The sequence below is a fragment of the Nyctibius grandis genome, chromosome 2, assembly GCF_013368605.1.
Source record: "Nyctibius grandis isolate bNycGra1 chromosome 2, bNycGra1.pri, whole genome shotgun sequence".
Taxonomy (NCBI): Eukaryota; Metazoa; Chordata; class Aves; order Nyctibiiformes; family Nyctibiidae; genus Nyctibius; species Nyctibius grandis.
Window position 1 is genome coordinate 120,288,605 of NC_090659.1, and position 20,217 is coordinate 120,308,821.

The 20,217-nt window shown below is 39.8% G+C and overlaps 1 protein-coding gene across 1 annotated transcript in view; it reads right to left on the reverse strand.

The window, feature by feature from the left end:
* Positions 1-20,217, reverse strand: part of DLG2 (discs large MAGUK scaffold protein 2) — a 1,096,363-nt gene that overhangs the window by 829,983 nt on the left and 246,163 nt on the right. The gene's annotated exons all lie outside the window — the stretch shown is intronic.

A 20,217-nucleotide genomic window follows, 5' to 3' on the forward strand; every position in this document is an offset into this window, starting at 1 on the left:
TTTCAACATATACTGAATCTGACTGCCTACTTCCAACACGTAAAGAAAGGCAATCTCATACCCAAATATCTGTCCAAGCCACCAGCAGTTCCATTAATTTCTCTGTGTAAGGATTCAGTTCTCCTTTACTTTCGTCCAAACATAAATGTTATTGATATTATTTGTTAGTGTGTTTGTTGTGGATAATATTGTATAACATTTATTATGAGACATCTCCAGTAGGTGCCAGAGGATTTTAGATTGGAGATACTGCACATTTGCAAAATCAAGTGTTTAATGGCCATCACATTACTTTCAGTGGCTGATGAGACCCTGAAAAGTGTACATTCCATGGTCATACCCACTTTAAGAACTTTCCCATTTTCCTTTGCCAACACAATATATCTCTAAATCGCTCAGTCAGGTGGGCTATGTCCCTCTGCCTTTGTGATATGAACAGGGAGAACGAAGATTCCCAGCAACCAGAAGAAGGAAGATACTGTGTGGGAGAGAACCTGCTTACTGATGTGAAATGAAGCTATTCCATCAATTTCAGTGGCACTTCTGCCTTTTATAGAAGCAGGGCCTACAGACATCTGAAAGCAACTGAACAACTCACAGTTGTCCTCTGGGAGGAAGAAGATCCCCTATCCTTCATGTCAGCCACTGATTACTGAGTCAAAAAAGCTTTCTGCCACTGTTAACATTCAAACCATCAGAGGCAAACTATCTTCTCCATGCACATCAGCAGCTGGTTGACTAAGTCTCCAATATTGATTTTCTTACCAGAAATTGAAAACCTGTCACTCTGAACACTGCTGCTCCTCTTATCTCCCAAGGGAACTTCAAGAAAGCTAAGATAAAATCCACACAACCACCAAAGGTGGTAGCAGGACAAACACTCACTTTCTGTTTGAGGACATCTGAGTGAAAGAGCTCTTCAGGCAAAATTTCCATCCTTTCTTCTGAGAGAGAAAGGATTTTCTTCTTAAACATTTATGGATTTCACCTTGAAAGACATTTAGATTTCATGTTTAGGAAGTTATACTGAGATGTTTACTATTGTAATGCACAAAAGGTTCTTTCAGCAGTTTAGGTTCTCCATTTAAAAATTAAATGTGATCCTAATTTTATTTATTAAAGGAAAATAAAAATTCAAATCAAAGTCAAATAGACATAGTCCTCAAAAGGACTTTCTTTCTGTAAGGAAACTAACAATTGTACCTTATTCTGCTTTACCTTTTTTTTTTGATAGATCTGAATTTCTTTTTTTTTTTTTTTTTGCATCTGGAACTCTATCATTTATATAGCATAAGCTAGGGCTTTTACTACTCTGGCAAAAATCAACATCTGCATATTTGTACTGATTTTGGCTGGGATAGAGTTAATTTTCTTCATAGTGGCTAGTATGGGGCTGTGTTTTGGATTTGTGACCAAAACAGTGTTAATAGCACAGGGATGTTTTTGTTACTGCTGAGCAGTGCTTACACAGAATCAAGGTGTTTTCACCCAAGGCTGTGGGTGCAGAAGTTGGGAGGGGACACATCTGGGACAGCTGACCCCAACTGACCACAGGGGTATTCCATAACATATGATGTCATGCTCAGCATATAAAGTTGGAGGAAGAAGGAGGAAAGAACGGATGCTTGGAGTGATGGCATTTTATATTCCCAAGTAACTGTTACGTGTGATGGAGCCCTGCTGTCTTGGAGATGGCTGAACACCTGCCTGCCAATGGGAAATAGTGAATGAATTCCTTGTTTTGTTTTGCTTGCACACGCAGCTTTTGCTTTTCCTCTTAAACTGTCTTTATCTCAACCCCCGAATTTTCTCACTTTTACCCTTCTGATTCTCTCCCCCTTCCCACTGGGGGACAGCAAGCGAACGTCTGTGTGGGGCTCAGCTGCCCACCAGGGTTAAACCATGACAATATTAAATATGATCCAGAGAAATATAACCTTACCTGGACCTGAGAATTAATCTATATGGAAATGGGGATGTCTCTTTGAGACTCTCTTTCCCATTTCAACCTCGTTCCTATCCTTTATTCTGCATCAGTTTGGTGGAAATAGAAACACAGAAAGGCAAAATGTATACAAAACACCAAAGACTCCAGAGAATCAGTGATTGATATTCCTCCAGTAGATTTGAGAGCTTTAGTGGTTGACTTACACTAAAAGAATCAGAACAATTGGTTTCAGACCACTTGGATCACTATCAGTGGATCACAAATAGTATCACTAATAACAGACATATAAGTAGTTTCTGTAGCATGGGTATACTGTAACATTTCATGTTTGGGGGCTATGTAGGATTGTCTAAAACTTGTGAAATAGGAAAGACGTGAACGGAATGTCTATATGGGGATGAATCCACAATTGCCAGATATAAGCTATTTTATTCAGGCTATGCTTGTATCAAGAATTTAAATGGGGCTTATGCCAACACAGGTACATACATACTGTTCAGATATTAAATGACCAAATGCTTTGGCTTTGGCAAACCAGCATCCTCCCAAGCCCAGTCTGGGTGTGACCTGGGAGTCAGTATGGGTCACAGATCACTTCCAACACAGGCTGTCTGGACACAGCCAACCTTTCTCAGGAAGGTAAGAGATCTTAGCTGTATGGGTGCAAGCTACGTTGTAGCAGATTGGATCAGGGCTAGAAAATGGTTTCTGGCCTTTTTTACTTGCTTTTTAGTATACTAACCTCTTAACAACTGCTCAGATCATAAGTATAGTAAGAAAGGAAATACGCCCTGATGTATATTTCAGCATACATGAAACCATTCACCCTCAGAAATTCCTCTCATTGCCTAGTTCAATGGCAAAGCACACAAAGATCCCAACTGGGATCACAAAGCCTCACACTAGTGATGAAACAGGGTCCTCTCTTTGCTTGAAAGAGTATGGAAATTCATGTTTATACTTGCTAAGGAGAACAGTAAGTTTTTAAACCACATCCCTTTAACAACAAGTCCTGAAACCCTCCTTATTCTCCATCCTGTTATGGGCCCTTGAGAGTCACCTATCCTCACCTCTCCAGAAAAATCCCTGCAAACCACCCCTACCTACATGGCTGGCATCAAGAGGGTTTGGGGTGTAATGAGTCACCCACCAGGATTAAGGAAAGTGCCACTCTGCCAGGAACAGAAAAGCAAAGGAGACTGCTACACCCATCAAGAAATTGCACTGTATATCACTAAAAAACAAAAATCCCCAGGAGTAAATGTATGAAAAACAGAACAACTCACAGGTATAAGATTTTGTCAATAAACAGATAGAAAAGTCTAAGGTTCTCCTTTGCCTAAATCTACCAGCGACAGCAGATCTGAACTGCCTTGATGCCAAGTCATTGCACCAATGCCAAGTTTTACAGAGACATTCGGCAGAGGCAAATACTTCTGTTTCAGTTGCACTAAGTTCCAAAGTTTAAGTATTCATATGATAAACTGTCAAAATCAAGTTTGTTGGCTCAGCACTATTTCAGCACTTTTATCTAAATGTGTAATGCTGATCACACTGGCATGGTTCCTTTCTATATTTTCACACTATTACCTTTTAAAAAACTTGGAAATTTTAAAAAGGAAAAATGACATCACATGGTAATTTACTGAGCTTTCTCCCCTCCCCAGTTCATCATCGTGGTTAGAGTCGTTAGAGCCATAGCACTGTCCCCTACCACTTGTACAATGTGTATCAGCTGTGAGAGTGATGAAGACAATACTTTTCTACTAGTGTTCATGGTTACTTGCTGTATCAATAAATAATGGCATCAGGACTTTGCAGAGGAGTGTTTCCTGGAGGCTCTCATCCTCTGTGTTCTTGTCTTTCTCTGTCACAGCTGTCAATCTACCATCCCTGTCCAGTTCATCACAGAACCACAGAATCACAGAATGGTTAGGGTTTGAAGGGACCTCTGGAGATCATCTAGGCCCATCCTCTTGACACCTGCCCCTAAGGTATTTGTAAGTATTGATAAGATCCCCCCTCAGTCTTCTCTTCTCCAGACTAAACAGACACAGGTCCCTCAGCCTCTCCTCGTAAGAGAGCTGCTCCAGTCCTCTGATCATCTTTGTAGCCCTCTGCTGGACTGTCTCCAGTAGTTCCTTGCCTTTCTTGAACTGGGGGGCCCAGAACTCCACACAGTACTCCAGGTGTGGCCTCACTAGGGCAATGCAGAGGGGGAGGAGAACCTCTGCAGACCTGCTGACCATGCTCTTCCTAATGCACTCCAGAATACCATTGGCCTTCTTGGCCACAAGGGCACATTGTCGGCTCATGGTGAACTTGTTGTCCACCAGAACTCCCAGGTCTTTCTCCACAGAGCTGCTTTCCAGCAGGTCAACCCTCAACCTGTACTGGTGCATGGGGTTATTCCTCCTTAGGTGCAGAACCCTACACTTCATAGAATCATAGAATGGTTTCAGTTGGAAGGGACCTTAAAGATCATCTAGTTCCAACCCCCCTGCCACGGGCAGGGACACCTTTCCACTAGACCAGGTTGCTCAGAGCCTCATCCAATCTGGCCTTAAACACTGCCAGGGAGGGGGCATCCACAGCTTCTCTGGGTAACATGTGCCAGTGTCTCACTACCCTCACAGGAAAGAATTTCTTCCTAATATCTAATCTAAATCTCCCCTCTTTCAGTTTAAAACCATTCCCCCTCATCCTGCCACTATATGCCCTTGTAAAAAGTCCCTCTCCCTCTTTCCTGTAGGCCCCCTTCAGGTACTGGAAGGCTGCTAGAAGGTCTCCCCGGAGCCTTCTCTTCTCCAGGCTGAAGAGCCCCAACTGTCCTTTCTTGAATGTCATTAGGTTCCTCTCTGCCCAGCTCTCCAGCCTGTCCAGGTCATGCTGAATGGCAGCACAGCCTTCTGGTGTATCAGCCACTGCTCCCAGTTTTGTGTCATCAGCAAACTTGATGAGGGTACACTCTGTCCCTTTGTCCAGATCATTGATGAACAAGTTAAACAAGACTGGACCCAATACTGACCCCTGGAGAACACCACTAGCTACGGGTCTCCAACTAGACTCAGCACCGCTGATCACCTTGTACTCTTCTCAGGTTCTGGTCTTGTTGCCCTTTCTCAGTCTCCTGAAGGCTTGAATCTTTCTTCCATTGTTTTCTTGATGTCACTAAACCCCATTAATTTATTCTCCTCCAACATCATCCTCGTTTTTCCACTCCCCATGGATGCCTACCCCAAGTACAGAGGAACAGCATCAACACTAAGAGCAGGTTATGGACACCTGTTATCTTTCTTGTGAAAGTCCTAACTAGCCTTGGGTAGGCACTACAATGCATTCCTTTACAGACACCTGACGTTTCTGCTAAGCCAGCATGAAGGTACTGGGCCCACTCAAAACTGGTGGAGTTTCAGTGACTGCAGGGTCACATTCCAATAGACTCTACCTGTAGTTTTTATTTTTGCTGCATGGGAGCACAGGCAAAATCCAGCTTAACCCAGGTCCTGAATTCCCAGAGACTTATGACAGAGGTAGAATATGTGCTATAATAGTAATCTGAGAGATTTCTGACCCACAGAGTCGTGAAAAGCTGTTTGGACATGTGATCTTTGGACATCAAAGGCATCAGACAATTTCTCACATATAGAGATGGCCTCCTCAAAAGAGCAGAAAAGAGCTCCCACTGGAATCTGGGAAGGAGCTACTTGACCTAGAGAACAATGTCAGATAATTCATTCCATCCTGACTTTTGTCAGAGGGAAAAGACTAACCACTACTAGTTCATTATAGCTGAAGTGGCAATAAGAGTTCATCTGAATTGATTTCACTAACACTCCCTACTGTTTGTCTTTGGTTCCACTGAACTCATTGCTTAATACACATTGTACAGCTTCCACAGTCTCTTCTTTCCTAATTCCATGACTTTGACCCTGCTTCTCATAGGCAAGTTTTTGACATACACATTGAAGCATGACTTAATGATGGATCAGAGTTATCAATTAACAAAAAGTTCTTGTCTTTGAAGTCTTGTCCACTTCTGAAGGACAGGCTTTTACTTAGTGCTAAATGAACCTGTGGAAGCATTTTATGGACTACAAACAAAACAGAAACTCTCAGAAAGCTGCAACTTTGCTGTTCCAGATAAATAAATCGTGTGGACTCTATGAACATTCAGAGACTGAAGAAAATATTCTGATTTATTGTGAGGGTTTGGATACTGACTAGACATTCACTTGAAATTCTTTCATCCTTTGAAACCAAACTTGAAGCTATTCTGAGAAGTACTCTCTGATGAATAAAAAATGACAGAGGAAGAGTATAAAATATAGACAACCAGTTAGCTATACACTTCCACGAACACCATCATCACAGCAGTTATTTGTCTCTAGGATCCTTTAAAATCCAGAAAATCACACTGATGAATAAAAGGTAAAATTGAGGAGAAAATAAAGGTCTCAGAAAGCATGTCTTCAAAAGACTACTGTGTCCATTGTACCCAGCAACGATTCTGGTAGCCAAAGCAATTGGTAAATGGTGTCCTCAAACTCAGCACTGAAAGTATAGACAAGATTACATGGGTGCAGTTGCGCTGGCAGTTCTACCTGGAGGGGTGAAGACAAGATGAACCCATTTGACGGTTTAATACTGTCTGGAGTGCAGACTGGGCTCAGAAAGTTGGAGACGGCTTCGTTCTCACCTGGGTTTGCATATGAACGGAGCTGACCTGGGTCCTGAGCTCCGAATACTCCAGGCAGACCTTCTGAAAGGTAGCTTGTCCAACAGCCCTGCATAATAGAGACAGCAGGAGGAGACTAGTCCTCCTCCAATAAACTCAGCACTAACATAAACTCAGCACTGTGATTCTGTGATTCTGTGATTCTGTGTAACATAGATACAATCAGTCCATCTGTTGTTTCTAAGGTAATCTAAAACACAAGTTTCCATACTTTCTGAATCAAACTTAAATCAGAGTCTTCTCTGACCAGCCTCCTACTGACAATCACAATAATGTTGTTACTTTAGCCTATATTCTGGGAACCCAGAATACCACCTTCGAATGTTTCCAAGACATTCAGGAAAAACTTATTACTTGCCTCTGTGGCGTTCTGATTTCAAAAGGACTTGTCCTATTAAGTTACTATGCTTTCTAACATTAAAACAGCTTTACGACAGGAAGAAAAAGCAATTATGAGCACAATATACTAGACTAGCCTAAAAGGGAGGTATATTTTCCTTTCTCCTCTCCAATTATAGAAGTTCTTCAATCTCTCTCTCAATTGGCCTTTGCTATCAAAACTCTCCTTACCATCAAGTGTATTTCTCTTATTAGAAGACATTCCACCCAGATTAGAAGCCTTTTATCCCTGCTGGCTCAAATTGCTTCTTTCTTTATCAGGGTATACATTCTTTGTCTTTTCTATGTTATTCTTCAACCCTTCAGCCTTAACACGCTTTCATGTTCTACATCCACCTCCTTCCAAGACAGCTGGACTACCTCACTCCCAGGTTCAGGAAATTATTTCTTCTGGTTATTTGTGTTATTCTGATTCTGATTTATTATTCTATTACTCTGTGTTATTTTGATTAATCTGTCTTCAGAACAGAGCTGGTCACAGAGCAAGGATGGTTTAAAAGTTTAAAGAGATCAGTAATTTTATTTTAAGCAATAAGGAAATTCAACGTTCTGGTTCTTTTGGCATGTAATGGAAAAGAAATATTTCTAATTACATTGCAGATCTGAAGACGAGTCATTTCCCAAGGCATTACAATCTTCTTAGATTATTGTGTGAGGACCACAAGATTTAAAAATATTGATCAGGCCAAAGGTATACTTAAACATATTGTTTATTGTATGTGCACATTCTCCCAGAAGCATCTAGAAGAATTACTTTTTCCAGTAGTAATAAAGTAGAGAAGACACTAGTAAATAATTAGAGCTCTTGAATGCAATGTACAAGCTTTCTAGTCCATAGCACATGATGGCTAATTATACCCCTGGCTGAAGCTGCAAACTGGAAGCACTTTTACTGTATCCAAGTACAGATGATATTCCTAAGAAAGGAATGAAAAGGTTTGCTTTTAGCTCAGACCTGTTACGATGACCTCCACATTTATGAATGTCACTGGAGGGAGACACTAACAATCCAAAACAGAGAGGTCAAAATACAGAATGTTTTGCAGAAATATTGCTTTGGGCATTATCTACCTTCAGCTCTCGGTGTGATACCAAGAGCAAGAAAAAAAAGAGAACTGATGTTAGACAATGGAAGCAACATAACCAAAAGTCAGCACAGGGGGCGTTATGGTGGTTCCATGCACCATGACTGGATTTCAGTACATCTTTTGTAGTTTGCCAGGGGATGCATGATGAAAAAGAAACACTGATGAAATAAAGAAAGCGTGTTATTATTCTAAAGCACATACTGAACTTCTTGACTTCCAAAAAACTACTTAAAATCTTTCCTGACAATTCATTAAAAGCAATAAAAAAATGACAGCTTGATTGCAAGAAGTTAACCAGAAGATCCTAGCAACTGAAAATGTTTCTTCATGCTTTAAAAAAAATAAATTGTTTCCTAATAAGAATGGAGGAAAAGTCCATTGCTTACTTGTATTTCACCCCCTACAAAATCTTCTGGGCTGCAGAAGCTACAAAAAAGGCTTATCAGTGGTACAGGCTTTCTGAGCATTTAATTTAAAAGGTCAGCCCTTCACAGGAAATGTACTGTAAAAATACCTATCTGTTCATAATAAAGATCAACCTATCTACATAATTATAATATCTGTGATATCTAAGCACCTATTAAACTATGTAAATACAAAAAGATTGAAAAAAGTATTTTCTATTTTTCCTTACTATTATAATGTTTGTCTAAGCTTCTTCCATAAAGAGGGAAAGAAACCCTTCAATCCCCTCTTCCTGTTACCTGAGGAAAAGATCAACAAATATAAATGAAGCAATAATATCTACTCTAATTCTACTCTTTTCTTTGTGGAAGAGGAAAAGAAGAAAGGAGGTAATAAGTGAAAGGCTATCTCATTGTAATGATGCTTACTTAGCTCTTTGTAAGTCAAATCATACACAAATATGAACACAACTTTAAAATCATGCTGGATAAATGTGCTGGATAAACACTAGTTAATGCTCTCCTAAAAGGTCTTTTTAAGTAGAACGTACCTTGATTTTCTTCCTTTCCAAGAGCAGAGCCCTTCCAAATGGGACAAATGTCCTTATGTCTTTACTTCCTATATAATGTTTAGAGACTGAATAACCATATTTAATGAGTGTAAATGTAGGCAAGATGTAGGTGGGTACTGAAAGAAGGGATGAATTCATAGAACCAGAGGAAGCAGATTATACATTAAATAATATTTTTCATTCTTATTATTTTAAATAATAATCAGAGGCTAAATAACAGTCTGCAGAAAGATAATGGAGAAGCAATTGGAATGTTTTGTACAAGTTGACTGTTCCCCTTTCTCTTGATCCAACATTGAGCAACAGCAGCAACCCCCTTCTACTATTTCATACTCTCAAAAACAAAGCAAATCCTTACTAGAGTACGAAGCAAGCAGGAAAAGTTAACTGTGTTAGGCAACCTCAGATGGTCTCTACTTGTGTCTCTTGGTGATTAGGTATGGATTATTAGTTTAGTTACAACTGAGACAGGTCCTGCAGTATATAATTTGGAAAAGTTCTCCAGGTGACTAGCAACACATATGTCATTCATTTGATCCTTTCTCTGCTCCTGTTAATTCGCTACTCCTGCAGTTACCTTCCCACCTACACTGTCCCTTCTATAATTCATTTACAAAACCTATTAAAAAAAGAATGTTCTCAGAGTTTACAATAATTCTTTTATTCCACTGCTAGTTGTTCTACATCACAAATAAAGGTTTTTTGAACCTCTGACCTGCCTGCTCTGTCCAGATATTTACCTTTCCACCTTGGGTACAATATGTAACAAAATGGAATAGCTACTGCTTAGAAATTACCAAACACTCTTCATTACAGTGTAAATAATAAAGTAACTTATACTGTTGGAAAGAAAACAAGATGGGTCTTTGAAAGTAAGTGAGACTATTATTCCTTTTATATAATTCATAATAGACACATTTTTTTCTTCCGCCTTCTTGGTCTAAATGATATACAGCATTTTCTTTTTGGCAAAGAAAGCAGAAGCTACAACTAAACATAAAAATCCTTCCATAGTTATAGAAATGCCTGAAGTATAATGGTATCAGATGAAAGGAGGTTAAGGAAAACATGACAAAAAAGAAGTTGGTAACTAAACTCTTACAGTGATGCCGTTTGCTGAGTCAACCTCTGTTTTCATCTGTATGTGGAATTCACTGTGCAATTTTAAAGCCAGTCTGGGATTTTTAGTGTTTTGATTTTTTATTCCTTTTTTTTCTTTGTAATCAGTGTAAATTAAAAAGACTGACAACCTCATAAATCACTGATTGTGATTTTCTTTTACTGCAGTACAACTATGACAATCTGGCAGACATAGTGTATTATGCCATCAACTTATCAGCTGTTCTCTTACTCTTGCTATGGAGTAGAACTAATAGAATTCAGAGAATCCTAAGGAAAAGCTATGCTGGCATATTTGAAGTCACATTTTTGCATTATTATATCAATTCTAAAGCTGGATATTAGGAAAAGAGATTCACAGTTCTTATGGGAAAACAAATAGCCCTATCCTTCCACATTTTAGGAATACAACAGCAATACAGAGTTTCAGTTCAGATTATTTAACCAAAGCCCCATTTAAATCTCCATATTTACTAAAATTATCCCTGAATACCCCTAGATCTTCCTTAGTTTCTGTAAACATCATTAAGTGCACTTCCTCTTCCAAGTCCACCTAAACCTACTTGATCTCAGTAGATGGGTGTGATTACGATGATCAGAATTTCAGGCTCTAAATAATTTTCAGAATAATGCTGCAATATATGGATCAACAAAAAATATTTTTCAAGTATAAATTTTGGGCCATATTATTCCATCATTTTTAAGAGAACTTCTAACTGATCTTTCAGAGTAATTTTTCCTGACTTCCTAGACTTACTGAAATTCACTGTCTTTACCTATTTTTAGAGTTGAATTTCTATGTGAGCTCCTGACTGCTGCAGCATCCTCTTCTCTGACCTTCCATTTTATCCTCCAGGTCTGAAAAATGCACTTGCTAGTATTACTTTTTTTTGCTTATTGCTTTAATTATGCCCCTCATTCCCCTGAGTTTCTCCCTTAACGTATTATATTCAAGCCTCTTTCAAAGCCCCGTGGAGTTCTGTTCTTATTTATCTCCCTCCAGCTGTCTCTGCTTTTTTTTCCATGCCAGTCTTGACCAGCCAGTTCGCCAGCAGAGCATGTAAAGACCTCTCGGTTTCCTCACTTACTACTTTGGCCACAAATTCAGTCACAAGATTTGTGCCGTCTCTTTGATTAAGATCTCCCTGAAGGCTCATTTCTGCTGTGCTGCCTGTGGGTAATCTCTAGCTAATACTGACATAAACGTTTAACCTTATTCCAAAAAGCAATTGTCCACACTGTATGCTCTCCATACCTAATCTATTTAAATATGTCTATTGTGAACTCCCTGGGAAATGGCATGCCAGGAGTCTTATCAGGGAGGAGCACACATCACAGGAGGCATTTCATCCATCATCATACCCCTAAAGGTAACCATTTCTACCCTGGTTTAATAGAATTATGAGGATCTGAAGTGGAAAATGCCCACTGGATGACTTATCCTGTTTCTTAGAAGTGACTAGGTCATTCTCCTCAGGGTACAACAAAATAAGATGTCCAGTCTCTTGTTAAAAATATCCAGGGAAGGACCTTCCCTATTGCTAGCTCCTTCATATTTTTTTTAGCCTGGGGATTGCCTTTCCTCAAGCTTCCTTTAGTCATTGGTGTTTTATGCATACTTATAGAGCACATTTTTTGTTGTAAATAATGGAACTGCAATCTATTCATTCATAATTGATAGATTCTGTACTCCTGCAGCCTGAGTACACTTTATGAAGAACTAGTGATACATAGCTCCTTTTGGAATATAGCCCATGATCTGTATGTTTTCTCATTACTCATTTCTGGAGGCCCACAAAGCCATAATCAGAAGAGAGCTTTGCTGCTTTAAACTGAATGTCCATCCAGCTCCAATCCTGCAGATTCATGGGCACCAGGCCTACAGCAGATGCCTAAGGCAGAAGAAATGAGAAGCAGGTGAGTGGTGGTACTATAACAATACTACACTTTTCTGTTTAGCCACGGAACTCTATACATTTTGGTCCTAAACAGATGATTCTTATGTTACTTGTTAATACACCTTATTTATCTAACATCATGGTTTCATGTCTTTTTATGCTTTGAGTGCCAAGGTTTGTAATATGCCTGTTAAGGCTCTCTTCCACAGTCCAGTTCTCCCATGAATTTTTAGATCTCCTTTAGAAACATATATACATTTGTTCTGGTTGTCTATTTTTACATATCCTTGGATTTTATCTCAATTTCTCTCAGTTTCCTACTTGTGGTCAATGTCTTATCTTTTTAGGGTATGCCTACTCCCAAAGAGCCATCCTTCCTGCAAATGTATGATGACGAGATCCCACGCATGGGTCATTTCCTTTTAGTTTTTTCACACAGAACCTTCCTACATTTATTTTTCTTCATTGGCACTACGGCTATTTGGATACAGCAGTTGACTTACCAGGTGACCTATAAAAGTCTTATGGATGAACTTTTCTGCTTGCCTGGGGTGCTGCAGGGAGCTGGGGAAGCTGCAGTGGATAAGAAGCTCACCAGGGAGAGCCATAGGTTCCAGCTGCCCCTACATGCCAGCAGCCCACAGGATAATCAATCACGCACATGACTCCTCATGCACTAAACCGGGAATTTCCACCTCTTCCCTTGGTCCTGGTGGATTCCTCTCCACATCATGTTTTATTTCCAGATTTTTTGAGGGGAGGGAAGGGAGAATATTTTGCTATTGATATTACAGAGTAGTAACTCAGTGCTACATTTTGTTGGTTTCCCTTTCACTTAATTATTTTTGCTTCTCTTTTTGTCTTTTGTTTCTAGAGTTTGGAAAGAGCTGAAGGCTTTCTGCATCTTCCCCACCACTTCCCTCCGCTCTGGGATTCTGCTCACTTGAGATTCCCAGCCAAGAAAGTTCTTATGTTAAGTGCTGCACTATCAGCAACAGTCCTAGCTACTTTTTTTTAAAAAAATATTTTTCCCCTAGTGAAACTGCAAAAATACAATTCCAAGACGTTGTGGGGAGGGCAGGTCTGTAATGGATAGCAGTACATAGATGCTGAGTTAGCAGGCATTGAGCTAATTTGAAACGAGAAGTAATATAATTTATGTCAGTGCAGAGATCTCCAGAATATAGCTGTGCTGGTGCTCTACTGTACCCTCTAATGAACTCTTCTGCCAGGCTATACCTCACTCAGCTACTGGTCCAGGAACCAAACCTCCCTTCTCTGCATGGCTGCTTTGCACTAGTAAGCTCAGAAATCTCTGTACCTTACTCCATTCTGCAGTGTTTGTTACATTAATATGTTATTAAGTGTTACACATGTGTATGCATCTATATGTATGTATGCAGCATTTGTATATGGTATAGGTGGCATATTTTATATCTGATGTTAAAAGATGTAATTATGTTAATAAATGTAATTTATTAATGAAGGCTCCTGTTTGGAAAAAACATCATCACAACACTGGTAAAATACATTAAAAATCAGCTGAAGAAAAGCAATATTTAAAATTAAATTCATCTGAGAGACTGACAGCTGAAGCAACTCTGTGGGTGGTATGGGAAAGACTTCAATGAATGAGTCAAGTGACCCTCACCTGTGATTCTGTGCTCATCACTTTCGATGTTAGGTGCTCCCTCTCCACAGAGCTTTCTATATTGATCCACAGAGCTTTCTATATTGATCCCCAGAGCCAGACTTCGATCTATACTTAATGAAGACTCAAGCAAACAAATACCATGGCTGGTTGATATGAATTTCTGGGCTGGTTGAATTTCAGCTGAGTTACTTTTCATCTGCCTTAGCTTATACAGCTGCAGAACAGTCAGTACACACTACCTTATACCCTGAATACAAACACCACAGATATAGTTGAATATCCCAGAGTTATGAAAAGTGTTTTCCAGGCTTTAACAAACAGCTTTAACCTTCATTTGGATATTTTTTGAAGTAACTTTTCTCCAGCTATACTGTATTTATATGTGAGGTTATTCAGGAAGCTGGACATTATCTCTAGGAGGCTTTTTGTTAAAGAAATGATACATTTGGCAGATTGTGATACTGTTCTAGAAATACCAATTATTGAAAAAAATCACAGAATGAAAAGGCCAAAGATTTGATCTGCTCTAGCTGTAGCATACTGTTATCTTTGATGTTGGGTGACTACTGAAAATGACTTCTCAACACCAAAGACCACGCTGTGAATGGAATCCAGGGTATTCCAAAAACGTGCATGAAGCTCAGAGAAAGGATAAAGCAGAAACAAATGTTAAATAGCAGCATAAAGCTTTCTTTAGTAATGCATAAGGGTGGGACAGCTTGGCATATTCAGAGGAGATTTTGGCTTTAAAAAACCTAAGTGTTCTCTCTGATCCCAAGAGAATCTGCCACACTCTTTTCTAGCTAATGGGCCAGGTTCACTCAGAGAATAGCTTGCATTCAGCAACAGCGCAGCTTACACCAGATTAAACAGCCTGGTCCACCCACCCACCCTGCGGTGCTCTCGCAAGTGTCTGTGTGCCTGAGCAGAGAGCTGGGCTGGGCACTGATCTGGCTGGAAAGAAAAAAAATAAACACAAAAAGAAAATTTTCCACCCAGATCAATTTGCAAGGCTGACTCCCCATGCAGCTGCACAAACAGCAGGGCCAGGTCAAGGGCTGGTGCAACATGGATGAAGGAGGAGTCCTCTGGCATGCACGGCCACCCAGCAGCGGCTCATTTCAACCATGGCTCAAGCTGATTTAGGGCACTGGGAATGACACCTTCTAGGATTAGCTGATCTGAGTGCATCAGCTGGTACTACTGCTGCTTCTGAGCCACTTGAACATTTTCAGCAGTTGCTGGCAGCAGATCAAGCGAAGGGTACTCGCTCCCCCTGATTACAGACAACCTACTTTGCAGACACGGTTGACACTCTCAATTGCTGCTGTGTGTTTCCCCTGACGTATCTTCCCTGCTTCTTCACAAGAGGGCTGGGCTGACTGTAAGATGGTTTATTTTTGGCTGAAAAAGTGTGATTCTCTGTATTCACTCTTGCTGAGTGGAGGCAATGCGATGCCCTCCCTAACCTAGAATTTCATCTATGGTTTCGGTGAAGGTAGACAAGAAGAAGAACAAAGGGGCAGACATTGGCCTTTAATCATGCCCACAATGACTATTATCAGTACTGCTGCCAGTTCGTGACCCAAGATGTAAAAGGAATTCCCTCTGAGGCTGTGAATGGATCAAGGTTAACTGCTTTGTGAAATCTGGGAAAAATAAACCTCTCTGTATGGTGTCAACAGCAAGGTTCACCCTACGAACACTGAGTGGCTGCACCGTGGCTGCTTACAAGCAGCTGACTGGTCACCAGTCCCAACACACTGGCCGTGATGGGGCAGGGCCATGTAGGCAGTGCAGCCCCCTGCATCAGGAGGAAGCGAAGCAGCAACTGCTGCTGGCTCTGGCATCCCCCTGGAAATAACTGCACACCCAACGCAGCTCCTTTGGGCAATGGAATGATAGGACTCATGGGTGCTTCTGTTCTGTCATGCCTGTTAAGCATCCCTGAACCTTTCATTCTTCCTTTCTCTCTTCCTTCTTTCCCTCTTTCCTTCCTTCCTCCTTTCCTCTCTCCTCCCCTTAGACCATGCCGTGTGTGTCCTGTGACTCTTGGCCCTGTGAAAATTTGGCAGCCACCCTGATTTAGATCAGTCATCAGTGATTTGAGCATAGGGTTGGTCTCACCAGGAGGCAGATCAAAATGAATTTAAAATTAGAAGTGTGTTTTTTCTCTTGGATAATAGCTATATTTTCTAATGCAATTGGCCTTTTCTCCCCAGATAAAGTGTCATTGATCTTAACATTGAAAAAAATGTAATTTCTAGGGGTTTACTGCATGAATATCTGGAAAATTCAATAATGCAGCTACTCATAAAAATTATTGCAGCACTGCATAAAGATTAGAAGGTTAACTATTTCTTGGTGTTAGTAGTTGTTGAGCTGGAAGGCAGACTAGGAGGGGATGTGTCTGAATCTGGTTTTGTGAGGTTTTATTCATACAAAGGACCATGTTAAAAAAATGCAGGAGAAGCCATCAGTTATCTGGCACTGGGAGAGTAGTACTGTAGCTTACTGCAGGAGCCAGGTCACTTTGCTTTTGGCTCAAACTGTTACTATTCACAAAACATGAACCTAATTTTTAAGGCTGTTAATATTAGATACTGCAAATGAGCAGCAGGTTCTGCATGCTCTGTTAAGGGCCTGACTTCTAAGAGAAATAAGTTTCATCTTGGTACAGAACATGAAACTGTAAGCATGACAGAGACATACGGAATGCCATAGGTAATTTAGTCAAAATTAGGTTTATTGGCAAAGTCTAAAGCAGTTAATGTTACACTCACTCTCCAGGAACCCCACAGTCTCATGGATTTGGAGAACACGAATAGCTATAATTTCTCAAATAGATTTCATCTCTTTTAGAAATGGAAGCATGAAACCCGCTAATGTTATTTTATGTCGCTAACAGAATTTTCAAAATTGTTGAGAAAAGGAAGCCAATACAATAAAGTGATGGTGATGATTGTTTTGAAGACTGGAGGTCAAATAAAGAATAGCATCTTGTTGTTCTGCTAGCAAGAAGGCAAATCAAAAGAAAAGTGAAGATAACATGCCTGAAAAGCCAGAGACTTCAAAGACTGTAAATGAATCTCTTAAAAACATAATACAGTAAATTACTAAACTATAATGCAACTAAAATAATGTATATGAAAAATGTATAGATATGCAATAAAATATTTATGAAGCTAGTGGCTACGAAAGTAACAAGAGGAAGTCCTAATCCTTCTTATCAGTAACTGAAGTTACGGAGAATCACAAATCACTATTAAGGATGGGTCTGAGTGACTTTTCAGAGACATAGTTCAAAGGAGGTCTTGTTGCATCCGCAGATGGAAAACTCAGTGTGAACAAAAGCCTCTGGGCAAAATGCTCCTTTTATTACCTTAGCACTATTATAATATAGTCTTAAGCTATTTGCAGTAAATGAATGGTTCTAACAGCTAACTTAGGAGGAAGCAGTCATCTAAAACAGTGCTAAGTCCTAATATAGCTTAAGACACTTCAGTAACAAGAGAAAATCTACAGTATGGCAGAAATTTCCATCAGGAAGTTGGTGCAGGAGAAAGGGCAGGACCGCATCAGGCTCTTCTTACTATGTTTGAGTTTTCCCTTGTGCTTACAAGCCCAAATTTCAGAAGTTCCAAGCAAAGAGTAACTTCACAGTAAAGACGATCCCAAAGTGTGACCTATATCAAGTGCACCTGCCCAATAGCTTGGTTTGCTCCCTGTTCCATATTTGGTTCTTGGTACCTGACCATGGACCCACACCACATCCATGCTGCTGTGCTCACTGGCTCCCTGCCAGACGAGCCCATTTGGTATCTTCAAAACGATATTGCTGAGAACTGCTTATTGTACTAAGAGATGACATGAACTTCAGGTCAGAAAATGCCAGCAGCAGGTGGAGAAAGAGCACAGAGCTTTGCAAATATGCTTAGCTCTCCCAAAAATGACTGACAGAAGCAACGAAAGGAGGTCTGCACAGTCAAACGACTAAGAGTGAAAGAATCAACATCTAGCCCTATATTTATTTTACTTGTGGTTTTTCCCTTACACAAGACATTCCCAGGCTTATAAACTGGTGTTGAGAAATGGAACAAAGGGACAAATAAATAAATACATGTTGCTAGATGCTCTCGGCTTGATATTGTGAGTTGCTTTGCACCTTCAGAGATTACTGAAGTCCTGAGGAACTGAGGCACTCACACTGAAGCGGAGTGAATATCTAGCAAGATTAGACTGTTGGTACTGACTCCAGGGAGCATACATTTCTAGAGCAAGAAGTAAACCCTCATTACCTCTCTTTTTTTTCCCCAGCTCCCATTTTGTTTAAGGGACTAGGCAGGTTCAAATAAAACCTTACTAATTTCCATAGTGCTATATAAAAATAAGGCCAATGAATAATGGAACTGCTCAGCCAGCTCTGTAAGACTGTGATGGATAGCACATATCCATTTAGGAGATGTGAGTTGTCGAAGAAACAGACACAGGGAAAAACATAATAAAAAGATAGATCGCCTTTGAAATACACCTGCTAGCTTTGCCTGCAGATAAAGTAGAAAAATAAAGACTATTTCCTCCTTGTCTGTAAAAGTGATGAGACATCAGACATATTTTCTTTCACTTGTAAAACTTTTCAGGTGCTTCTCCCAGCTGCCATGCTGAGAGAGACAGAGATGGGCTGCAGCTGTACTGTTCACACTAACCTAATGAGCGTGCAATTGAAGTTTTCCATCCTGGTCTAGATCTATTGCTCTGCAGAGGAGAATTGCTCCTCCAGAGGAGAGCAATTCTCATGGACTTCAATCAGAAGCTGATTTCACAGGCTCCAGTTGCAGGTCTTGAGGTCATTTGAACATCAGGCCCTGCTTATATGTATTTCGAATTGTAAAATAAACTATACATCCCATGAAGAGGCCAGTATAAAGTTTGTATATGAGGTCAATCCCATTAAAATCCCATTAGTTCTTGGGACAGCTCATTGCATAGACATGTTTTTATCCTCCATGAGCCTGACTATTTATTAGTGCTTTAAATCATACTTCACAATGGGACTTCTAGCATTGATTTCAGTGTCTTCAGGAGTAAACCCAGGGTCTCTAAGACAAGATGAATAAAATCTTAAAGCCTGTTGTGCTGTTTAAAATAACAGTCTGTGTCAATGAAGAGTGCAGCATTTTGTTTGTAGGTAAAAGAATACAGCTAGAAATGTGTTTTTTTTCTTTTACTTCAGCTAAAGATTTTTCAAGATATAATAATCTGTCTCCTCACTGCAGCAAGATGCTATTTTCATAGAATTAATTTTAAATAAGCTCCCAGCCTTTCATAGTTCAGTGCAGTAATTGCTTCCACACAACACAAATGCAAGATGACGCTTCTTATACACGGGGTTGTAGGGATGCTAGAGCCAGCGAAACAGAGAAAGCAGAGTTAAGACAGTGTATAGTTTGTTCATCTTCTTTTACACACAGAGGTACAAAAGCACAGTCAGGCTAAATGCTGAAATGCTAGACAAGGATATAAACCTGCAGGAAAGAGATACAGATAACTAAGAATCTTTTGTTCTTTTAATGTTAGAGCACAGAAGAAATACATAGCTGCCTCATACTGTTAGCCAAGAATGTCCTTAAAAGCTAGCAGTGGGCCAACACAGCTAGAATCATCTGAGATATATTCGAGCCATCTATTCTATGATTAACAACAAAAAGAATCAAGACAATATTTAAAGTCTGGGTTTTTAAAAAAAAAAGCTTAATTCAGCACAAATCTTTTTTAACGGAAAACTATTTTTCAAATATATCATTTGTTCCTTAGATAATATAAATTACCCAAGATTTCTTCACAATTTAACTTTCCACAATTCAATATAAGATTTGTTTAAAATATTATTTAAATCAATTTCAATTCTGTGCAAGCCATAGGCTGGAAATTACAGAATGAGGGCAAAATAATTTAAACAAAAAGCAGAACTGGACCCTATATACATCCATGGTTTTCTTCAACTTTACTTCCCCCCTAGCCTCAGGGAAAAGAACAGCTGCGAAGGAGGGCTGCATCTCAGTCAGAAAGCTCTCAAATCATAGTGCTAAGATTTAAAGGCTGCAGTGCTCTGTATGTTAACTGTGTTGGAAATGTTAGTTGGCAGATCCTCTACAAGCCTTTATTAACTCCTTATGTTACTTTCTACTTTTTGCCTATTAAGCATCTATAAATCGATTCCCAAACTCCTTCCTGTGCCTATGTAATAAGGCTATTTAATAGATTACTATGTTTAGTATACATACCAACTACTCAGAAGGAGTATTAAATCAGCTAGCTTGATCTCCAGTCTGAATTTAGATTATTCTGCTACTTACTTGTCCTGCTATGCCCTTCTCTGCAGTTTAAAAGGTTTTTA